This window comes from Petaurus breviceps, unplaced genomic scaffold (genome assembly GCF_028583685.1).
Source record: "Petaurus breviceps papuanus isolate PSGF00001 unplaced genomic scaffold, PetGlider_PUasm1.0 90919, whole genome shotgun sequence".
Classification (NCBI taxonomy): domain Eukaryota; kingdom Metazoa; phylum Chordata; class Mammalia; order Diprotodontia; family Petauridae; genus Petaurus; species Petaurus breviceps.
Genome location: NW_027187378.1, coordinates 25,619,306 through 25,630,825, shown reverse-complemented (window position 1 = coordinate 25,630,825; position 11,520 = coordinate 25,619,306). Strand labels below are relative to the sequence as shown.

The 11,520-nt window shown below is 38.8% G+C and overlaps 1 protein-coding gene across 2 annotated transcripts in view; it reads right to left on the bottom strand.

Annotated features, from left to right (window-relative positions):
* ELP3 (elongator acetyltransferase complex subunit 3) overlaps positions 1-11,520 on the bottom strand; it is a 107,163-nt gene that overhangs the window by 4,478 nt on the left and 91,165 nt on the right. The window lies entirely within an intron of this gene.

The following is an 11,520-nucleotide window of genomic DNA, read 5'->3' as shown; positions in this document are numbered from 1 at the left end:
AGGTCATCTACAATAGGTACCTTCACTTCCTTTCCTCTCACTCTCTACTCTACTTAACTTCTTTTTATAGTCTGGTTTCCAATTTCATCATCCGACTGAAACTGCTCCCTCCAGAGTTCCTAATGATCTCTTAATTGCCAGATCTAATGACCTGTTCTCAATTTCCATCCTTCTTGACCTCTCTGAGCCTTTGACACTGTGGGTCACCATCACTTCCCTGATATTCTCTTCCCTCTAGGTTTGTGTGACACTGCTGTCTTCTGGTTCTCCTCCTATCCGTCTTACTGCTCCTTTTCAGTCTCCTCTGCTGAATCTTCATTCAGGTCATTCCCACTAATGGTGGGTGTTCCCTAAGACTCTGTCCTGATCCCTCTTCTTTTTTCCCTTTATATCATTTCACTTGGTGATCTCATCAGCTCCCATAGCTTCAATCACTATCTATATCCTTATGACCAAATCTATTTAGCTATTTTTAACCTCTCTGCTGACCTCCATTCCTGATTCTCCAATTACCTATTGGACATCTTAAACTGGATGTCCAGTAGACATCTTAAACATGTCCAAAATGTAACTCCTCTTTTTCCTTTCTTCCCTGTCCTGCCAGGCCTTTCCCTTCTTCCTAATTCTCCTATTACTGCTGAGGGTACTACCATCTACCTAGTCACCTAGGTGCCATTTTTGACTTCTAATTCTTTTTCATCCCTTACATCCAATTTATTACCAAGTCCTGTCAATTTTACCGTTCTAGCACCTCTCAAATACAGGCATACTCTGATACTACCACAACTCCACTGAAGACCCTCATCCCTCATACCTGAACTACTTGCAATAGCCTACTGGCTGGATTCCCTACCACAACTCCCCACTCCAACTTCCTAAAGCACAGATCTGACCATGCCAACCCCCTTACTCCCTCAATCACTTCAAGGATCAAACATAAAATCCTCTGTCTGGCATTCAAAGACTGTCATACTGCTGCCTGCCCCGCCTCATTTTTCCAGTCTTCTTACATGTTACACCCCTCCACGTACTTAATCAATCCAGTGACATTGGCCTCTTTGCTGTTCCTCCAACAAGAAACATTCCTCCTGATTTTAGGCATTTTCACTGACTATGGCCCATGCCTCGAAGGTTCTCCCTCCTCATCTCTGACTTCCCTGGCTTAAATCCCACCTTCTACAGGAAGCCTTTCCCCCCTTTAGTTCTAGTACCTTCCCTTTGCTGATTATGTACAATCAGTCTTGAATATGGCTTATTTGCACAGTCATTTGCACGTCTCCTCCAGCAGAGTGTGTGCTCCTCAGGAGCAGGAGCTGTCCTTTGCCTTTCTTTGTAATCCTCGAGCTCAGCACAGTACCCGGCACATAGTATGCACTTAATGTTTACTAACTGACTGACTTTAGGAAAAGTAAGGCATAGGGAGAGATGGAATGACAGGAGGTTATGATTGGATAAAGGAACCCCAGAGTTCTTGATCATGGGATTAGCACTTGTTGAGTGGTAGCAGGATTAAAGGTATTGATTGTTCTTGAGTATAATGGAGGTGGAATGGAGGAGTGGATCAAGAGAGTTGAGTAGACTGAAGAACTCAGAAGTTGGTGTTCCTTAGCACTAGGGCAAGAGTTGAAAGGGAGACTGAGTTAGGGCTTAGCCTCAATGAGAAAGGAAGATAGGTATATCCTGGATATTATTAGAAAACGACTAAGATCTGGATTGGGTGAAACATTTGGATAGAGTCAACCTCAAAGGAGGAGAGAGCTCTAAAAGATCACAGCAGAGTTAAGTCTGGAAGAGGTAAGAGGGAGCAAGTGGTATTGCAACCATTATTCTGATATCAGTGAGTTGGAGATATGGAAGTACAACCAGTACTGGAAAGGATGGCCAGGGATGTCGTGTCAGCTAGGTCTCTGCTTGTTCCAGATGATGGAAGACTCATGAGAGAAAGAGGAATACACATAAAGGACATTTTAAAATTAGGGAACATGAGCTTTCCACATAGTGGAAAGGGCAGGCAGATCGATAATGGGACCTTGGCAGGATAAAGTTGAGGTGGATGTGGATAAGAAAATGATAAGTGGGGGGGGGGGGGTTAGGAACAGAGCTGTTTTGCTCTTAGGAGGTCAGGGAGTCTGTACTGCTAAGTTTGAAAAAACAAGAGGGGTGGAAGGTTTTTTTTAACTATTGAGGAATGAGTCTAAGCAGAGTATCAGCTGATGGGAGTAACTGCTGAGGAAAACAGATAAAGTGAATGTTCCTGGTCATGGCTCCATCAAGCAAACAGAGGAAAAAAAATCACTACTTTCCACAACTGATTTATAGATTTAATACCAACCAACATATTAAGAGGTTACTTTAGATGAAATTATAAAACTTGTGTGGAAAAAATAGATGGAGAAGAATCTCAAAAATTATGAGGAAAAAAATGGTGGAGGGAAAGTAGCATTACTAGATCTCAAAATGTAGCACTAACTAAAGACTGTCTGGTTCTTAAAAAAGGGCAGAGAAACAAGCCAAAGGAACAGATGACAGAACCTATTGTATGTAAAAGATTAGTTTGATAAACTCATGTTTAAAAGTACTGAGAATGGAATCACTTCAACAAAAATTACTATAAAAACTGGTTTAAAAAAGCCATTATGCCTCATACCATATATCACAACAAGCTCTATTTGGATTTGTGATCTAAACATTTTTTTTAATCATTTAAATTGGAAGAGAAAGGAATAATATAATTACTGGAGAAAAAGGTTTGATGGATTTTAGCATAAAAAATAAAAGGGTTTTTTTGCACATTAAAAAAACCCCCTAATTCCTAAGATTAAAGAAAAAAAAACAAATTGGGAAAAATATTTGTAGTAAATACATTAGATAAAGATTGGATACCCAGAATCTTTAAGGAATTGATGCACTACTGTAAAACTAATGTAAAACACACTACCTAATTGAGCAGGGTCAGAGTATATGAGCAGATAGTTCATTAAGGAAGAAAGCTAGATTGTTAACAACCATGTGAGAAGATGCTAAAATGCCCTAATATTAAGAAAATCAAAATTAAAGTAACTTTAAGATATTATCTTACACCTACTAGAATGGCAAAAATAGCTCCCTCCCCCCCCAAAGGAAAGATCTAATGTTGGGAAATTGGGCGTGCTAATGTATCATTTGTAGAACTGGGGCAAAAATTTTGAAAAGCAATATGGCAATATGCAGTAAGAATCATAAAACTGAACATCACTGTCAACTCAGAGCTTCATCCCCAAAACAATAAAAAATCCATCTGTACAAAAACATTCATAGCTACCTTATTTATAACAAAAATTGGAAACAAACCATATCCAACAACTAGACAATGGCTGAAATAAATTAATTTAATAAAATATTGTGTTGCCAATAAGGATAATTAGGAAGCCCCATAAGAAAATATTTAAAAACCTATCTAAAGTAATTCACTCAAGAAAGAGAGGCAGAAAAGAAGACAACACAGTCAGGAATGGAATTTCAGATAGGCCTGGAAGGGGACACAGAAAAAAAGCATTTTCTTTGCTTTTCTACTATATGTGAATTCATTTTATTTTAGCTTGTTAATTGGCAAAGTTTATGTCAGTTTTTGTACCTTTGTTTTCTATGTATGCTTGTTTTATAAAGTTTACAAATGGTCTCATCTAACTCCTTGTTTCAAATAATTGCTGCTCAGATTTTCTGTTTAAGTTGTTCACATTTTACCAGTGAAAAAAGTGTGTTGTATGTGGTATTGTGAGGTGGGTGAAAGGACACTTTACAGTGAACACTAAACATCTCAGAACTGAGGTTTTGAGAATAAATGGGAATTTTTTATATTCCATTATAACAGTAGCTTTTCCTTAGCTTCTCTTTGTGTTCTACAAGTAACAAGTCTGCTCACCTTTACCTAGAATGGATAGAGAAGAAAACTTAACTGGGAAGGAAAACATGTGACCATAAAGTCAGAGAAGCAGCAGCCTAGCCCCCCTGAACACAGAAAGACACCACATGGGATGAAAAGGCCCAGTAGGGAGCGAGTCCAACTGATGCTTCCACACAGTTCAAAACCTCAATATGCCCAAAGTTTACTCCATCCCAGAAAAAGAAGCTGGATAGTGGATGAGCACTAAAATGATCACAAGATAAATGCCATGGACCACTCAGAGTGTATCAAGTGTACAAGTCATTCAATTTCTCGTTCACTGTGACAGATTTGGGGTTGAAGGGTCCTAGAAGAGGCTGCCCCAATGCCATTCCTGTCATTTTAATTAAACCCTGTTGCTAAAGCATGCACTGTGAAACACAAGCACAGAGTATAGACAATTCTACAAAGGTGGGATAAAGAAAAACTAAACAAACCCATAGATCAAATCTTTCAACACAATAGCACAGAAGCTAACTCACAACAAAGAGAATGAATAGTTTGTTAGTGACCAGTTTCCAAATTCTTATTGTATAAATTGGCTTGAGCTGGATGTCAGCATTCCAATCAACAACCTTCTCAGTCTCTCCCCTTCAAAAATGCAGTTTTGAATGTTATGTTATATTAGGGACATAAAAATAAACAGTTCCTCTTTGAGAGTTGACAATTAAAAGAAAAGAAAACATCCTCACAAATAAGTATGATACAAAGTAAAAGGTGATAGGGGCAAAAGAGAGATCCAGGTGATCTCGGGAGAATTTGAGTATCTTGAAGGGAGAGACTTCTTTTTTAAAAATTGTTTTGAAAGTTTAATTAAAAAATTTGTTTCTGGGGGCGGCTAGGTGGCACTGTGAATAGAGCACTGACCCTGGAGTCAGGAGGACCTGGGTTCGGATGCAGCCTCAGACACTTAACACAAAAATTAGCCGTGTGACCTTAGGTAAGTCACTTAACCCCGATTGCCCTCCAAAAAGAAAAAAAAATTGTTTCTTTAAGTATTAAATATCTCTCTTGTTATCATTTCTTACCTCCCAATGGAACCACATTCAATTGCTCACTACACATTGTTATATTTCTAGACTCATAAGGTTCTGGAAAATGTTTCAACTCAGGTAAGATATATAATATAAAGGACCCTTGGGCTTGGGAGTCAGAAGACCTAGGCTTTAGACCCCAACTCTGACCACCTGTAGGATCAAGTGAGAATTTGATAATAGATAAGACGATAATAGCTCACACTTATATGGTACTTTGCAGTTTACAAAGCAATATTAACAATTAGCATGTTAGGTAGGCAAGACAAATTTGACTGTTACTATTTTGTAGATGAGAAAACTGGCCTTGGGAAGCTAATTGACTTCTAAGGTCAAATAGTTAAGTGGCCAAGCCAAAATGCAAATCTAAATCTTCAAAATCCAGCTGTCTTTCCATCAGAAGTCACTGCCTTTCTGGTACTTGAGAAAATTAATGGTATTGTCTATACAGTATATCATCTTATGACTATGTATATGTAGTTATTATCTGTAAGTGTAATAAGATCTTATAAGAACACACTCCTTGTATAACATGGAATCTACTTGGAAAAACACAAAAAAATTTCTTAAAAGCACACCCTTGAATACACTGCTTTCATAAATCCAGTGAGTGCCGAGCATCAAGTATTGTGGGTTCATCATACAATTCATTGCTGACTTTTCTTTTGGGTAAACATGTGGCTGGTTCCTCCTGTAGCTGGCTCATGAGCTCATATATGCTGCCTAATCCAGGGTAATTTCTGCTACCACATAGCTCTTCCACACTGTCCCTAGGGAAAGGGTGAAGGCTAGTTAGCAATTTAGGTATATATTGCCCTCTGCTGGTAAACATAACTCAAGCTCTTGAGTTTTCAGCCTCACCTGGGTCCAGGGGTATCTCTGCTATAGGTAGATCTTTCTCTATATTGGGATCTCTGGGCATAGAGGAGAAAGACGGAATAACAGATGGATTAATATGATAATAATAAAAGATGGATAGAAAAATTTGGCCTACAAATCGCAATATAAGGGTAGCCATACTTCCAAGGAGGCAGGCTATGATTTCCACTTACTGGTTTTAGTCATTTTCCAGTTGTGTCCAATTTTTTACGACCCCATATGGGGTTTTCTTGGCAGAGATACTGGAATGGTTTGCCATTTCCTTCTCCAGCTCACTGTACACATGAGGAAGCTGAGGCAAACAGGGTGAAGTGACTTGAGGCTAAATTTGAATTCAGGAAGATGAGTTTTCCTGATTCTAGGCCCAGCACTTGATCCACTGCATCACCTAGCTGCCCTAACTTTCACTTAACAAAGGGTTTCTTTCTAGCGTACAATGTGGTCAGTCAATAAACATTAAGCACCTAGCAGGTGCCAGGCATTCTACTAAGCGCTGGGGATACAAAGAAAGGTAAATGACAGTCCCTACCCTCAAGGAGCTCACGGTCTAATGAGGGAGACAACATACAACCATGTACATATAAATGGGAGATAATCAATAGAGATGGCACGAGAATTAAGAAGGATCAGGAAAGACCTCCTGCTGAAGGGTAGGATTTTAGCTGGAACTTGAAGGAAGCCAGGTAAAAGTGAGGAAGCAGAGATGAGAAGGGAAAGCATTCCATGCAGGGGGAACAGGCAGTGAAAATGGCCAGAGTAGGGAGATGGAATGCCCTGCGTGTTGAGTACTAATAATGCACACAGTAAACTTCAATTAAATGTGCAGTTGAATGAATGAATGCATTCGGTCAGCTTCATAAAGAGAAGGAGCCTCCCTTCTCACCCTATGAAGTATCTGCCTAATATCATCTCCATTGAAGTTTACAGTCAGAGGAAAGGGGTCCCTACTGAGTATAAGTATGTGCAATTTAACAAAATATGACTACAGAGAGAGTGTGTGCACTAACAATCAGTCATCCCTTTGCCCCTAGCTATGTTAAAAACCAAAAAACAGTAAGTATCCTCTGTAATTGGCTCATAATACATGTTCCTGGCTCTGGGGGTACAAATACAAACAGCCTTAATGTGAGATTGAGATAGAATGTTTTTTGCTTAAGTTTTAATTGCTGTTTTGAGAAACAAAGACAAAACTCCTAGAAGGGTTTCTTTAAAAACAACAAACGTGTAACACAATTATTTTGGCACGAGGTAATAAAACTCTAAATCCTGAATAGTACAAATACTAAAACGAAATTAAAAAAAATTTAAAGCATTTAATGTTTACTGAAGGGGCAATGATCTTCTTGAGTATGCTGGTCTACACAAAGGCAGCAACTTAAGGGTTTACAACCTCCCTCTAAGCAAACTGGAGAAATTTGCTATAATGGAAAGAGTATCAGACTGGAGTGTGGAATGGGTTCTCCTTGTGGCTCTGTTGATAACCAACTCTCTGGCCTAAGCCACACATCTTAATTTCCTCAAAGGTTACAAGAAAGGTATTGAAATAAATGATCTCTCAGGTCCCTCCCAACTCTCAAATTCTGTGATAATTCTCAGTTTGACAGGTTATTAAGACACAGTTTCAGGGTCCAGGAAGTTACTCTAGTTTCTTCCCAGCTCCCACCTCTTAGATCAGATGATGAAATCAGCAAAGTATATGTCTATTTCCAACAATTTGTCACGAATCCCTGTTTTCTCTCTTTATCTCCAAAAATAAGATTTCGGCAAATCCATGACTTCATTAGCATAGGCAAATTTACTAATTCAGATCACAATCCTGTAGTGCTTTCTTATACGGGATGATTCTATATAGGTTGTCCTTTTGTTCTTTGATTACATTGTTTGAGTAGGGATCAGTAGCACTCCCAGTTCAGGATGTCCATCTTTCCTTCTTCCTTTAAGACTGACTTATTGAGTCATTCTTGTGCAAGGGCACTGAATTTGGTGTCAGAAGACATTAACATTTTGGCTAATCTTTGATACATCCTCAGATGTGTTATCTATTGTGCAGAGAGAGTTCTAAGATGGGGATGGAGAGCATTTCAGGGACTAGAGATGTCAAATATGTGCCTACACTCAAGAGTATTGTGGCCCAAACCAGATTAAAATGATGACTGGGAAATATTTAACAAAATTAATAAAAACACAATAAAACATATTATATTTTAAAACTAAGTCAATGTGGCCCACAGGGTTTTGTACAGCTAGTGGCCCCTGTTTGTATTTGAATTTGACACTATTGGTCTACACCAATCAATATATAGGTAGGATAAGACTGGAGAACAGCCAGCAATACAATTTGTCTTGAACATAGATCCCATAAGGGGAGTAACAAAAACTGGCATTTACACAGAGCTTTAAAGTTTGTTTGCACAGTGTTGTATAGATTAAGGTCATCTGTTCCTCACAAAAACCCATTATTATTCCCCATTTTATAGATAAGGAAACTGAGACAGAGGAAGGCTAAGTGACATCTACTAGGTCAAATAACTATTAAGTATCAGAAACAAGATTTAGACCTAGGTCCTGACTGTCTAAAAGTTCAGCACTATAAATTTAGGGCCAGATTATGGAGTAAATTTGTTGAGAACCTAATTCCTTGCAGTGATGCATTAAACTGTTTCTTCAAATTTGAAGCATCTGGCTAAAAAGCTAAAATATATAAAGATCCTTTATTCCAGCCACTGGCTCCCCTGCCTGAAGACTTGCCTCACTCCTTACACCATACTCTGGAGCCATGTAATCCTTTCACGTTCAGAATTTCTCCTGATGAGCGCCTCACATGACCTATGACTCTGAAGCAGCCTCCGGTCATGAACCTTCTCATCTCCAGTCTTGCTGTATAACAAGTACCCTCTAAGCCCCACACCCATTTTCAGTTTTGAAACCAAAATCAAATCCCTACTGCCACATATACTCAAGAGGGTGTGACGACCGACTCTCCCTAGGGCCCCATTCACTATCCTGCAACTCTCAAAACCACAACACCCAGTCCTGGACACCACTCCTCCACTGGAGGTGTCTTTCTCACATTTTGTTGTTTTGGTATTTTTAGGAGTTAGCACAGTGTGATGCACAAGGTAGGTAGGCATTTAATAAATGCTTCCTTCTGCCCCCCCTTTGTTAAACTGACGGCATTCCCTTTGACTTCTCCTGGAGTTCTGAGTCTATAAGTAGGGCAGAGGTAGAACCTGCTTTAAGCTTAAGGAAGCGAGTTTACTGGCAAACCAAAGGACTACACAAATTTAGGAAGAGAGGCTGCTAACTATTATTTCCTTATCATGTAGAGTAGGGCTCCTTAACTTTTGATCTGCCATGTCCAAGGGCAGATTTCAGAGAATCTGTGAACTTGGTTGGGAAAAAAAATTACATCTTTGTTCTTACTAACCTCTAACTGAAATTTTGCACTTCCTTCAATTATGAATGTAAGCTACAAACATTATTCTGAGAAATGATCCATCAGTTTCATCAGAGAAGTCACAAAAAAATTAAAACAACTCTGAGATACCACTTCACATCTATGAAGTTGGCTAATAGAACAGGAAAATGACAGCGGTTGGAAGGGTTGTGAGAAAATTGGGACACTAATGTATTACTGGTGGAGTTGTGAACGAATCCAAATATTCTGGAGAGCAATTTAGAACTATGTCCAAGGGGCTATAAAACTCTGCATACCTTTGATCCAGCAATACCTCTACTAGGTCTGTACACCAAAGAAATTTTTTGAAAAAGGGAAAAGGACCTATTTGTACAAAAATATTTATACCATTTTTTTTTCTGGTGGCAAAGAACTGGAAATTGAGGGGATGCCCATTGAGGGGTCCATAGTAAGGAAAGGACATAATACACAGTAAGAAATGAAAGCCATTAATTTAAACTCTGTGAAAGATGGAAGCCTGGACATGGTGACCTGTTAAAAAAAAATCGTAACTTAAATACTGAATCATAACTCAGATACTGAGTCATAACTTAGATACTGTGACTGGTACATGGCCAGTACCCAACCTTGAGTGCCTAGGCACTTACTCAACAGTTATGGTTAAGTACCTGGAGGTATGAGAACTGGATTTAATACTAGGTATAAACTAAAATGTTAGCCAAAACTAAGCAGAAAACCCAAAAATATTCACTGATCCTCAGTGAAGCACCCTATGGCTCCTCCCTCTTTCTGATTTCTGTAACTACCACAGGGATTTCTGGGTCTTTGCAAGGATCTACTGAACTGTCTGGCAGCCGTCCCAGACTGCCTGTTTGTAAGTATTCATAATGATTGATTAAACTACTATAATCAGTCTGGAACCTCTTGACCTCTTCCTTTGGTATCAAATTCACTCCATGATTTTAGAGAAGGTATTCCCCAGTCGAGAATTCTAGACCTCACACCCATCAATTAGAGAATGGCTGAACAATCTGTGGTATATGGTTGTAATTGGATATTATTGTGCTATAAGAAATGATGAACAGGATGATTTCAGAAAAACCTGAAAAGACTTACATGAACTGATGCAGAATGAAGCAAGCAGAACCAAGAGAACACTGTACACACTAACAGCAACACTGTATAATGAACAACTATGAATGACTTAGCTATTCTCAGCAATAAATCCAAGACAATCTCAAATAACTCATGATAAAAAATGCTATCCACCTCCAGAGGAAGAACTAATGGTGTCTGAATGCAGAATGAAGCTATTTTTCATTTTCTTTCTTTCTTTTTTTTTTTGGTTCAAGTTTTCTTTCACAAAGATGGCTAATATGGAAATATGTTTTGTGTTATTGCACATATATAACCTATATCAGATTACTTACTGTCTCAGGAAGGAGAGGAAAGTGAGGGAAAGAATCTGGAGCTCAAAATTTTAAAAAATTTGTTAAAAATGTTTTTTTACATGTAATAGGGGAAAAAATATTATTTTATATATTAAAAACACCACAAAAAAAGTTCTGTATCCCTGATTCAAAGGAAGAAGGCTTGATGGTAAAGTCGGTGTGTGTCTCCAAGTGTTTTATTCAAAAGGTAAGCTCCATTTTTTTGGGGGGAGGGAGGTAAACCCTATTTTTAAAGAGGATAAAAGAAAGTACCTAACAAGAATGACCAAGGGGTGGCTACGTGGTGCAGTGAATAGAGCACCAGCCCTGGAATCAGGAGGACTTGAGTTCAAATCTGGCCTCAGACACTTAATCCTTAATAGCTGTGTGATCTTGGGCAAGTCACTTAACCCCAACAGCCCTGCCTTCCCCCCTGCAAAAAGCAAAAAATAAAAAAAAAATGACCAACTCAACAGTAGTAGAGAAGCAACAATGTACAGAAGAGCTTTAGGATTTTGTTGTTGTTAAATGTGACCATGTGATTTAAATTTGTTAAACACTTACATTATGTTTACCATATGACCGGCATGGAGAACCCAACCAATGCCTCTACTAAAGGAGCTTAAAATCTACTGGAGATAAGACACAGGGACAAAGAATAAAGGTTCAGAAAAATGAGAGGAGGGAGATAACATTTTCACCTGCTGGTTTGGGGAGTATGGGAAAGAGGAGAAATTAGGGAAGGTTTTACAGAGAAAGAAAAAAGTAATTTTGACAGGCAGGAACAAGGAGAAAGTGTATTACAGGCATGGGGGACAACCTGTGCAAATGCAGAGG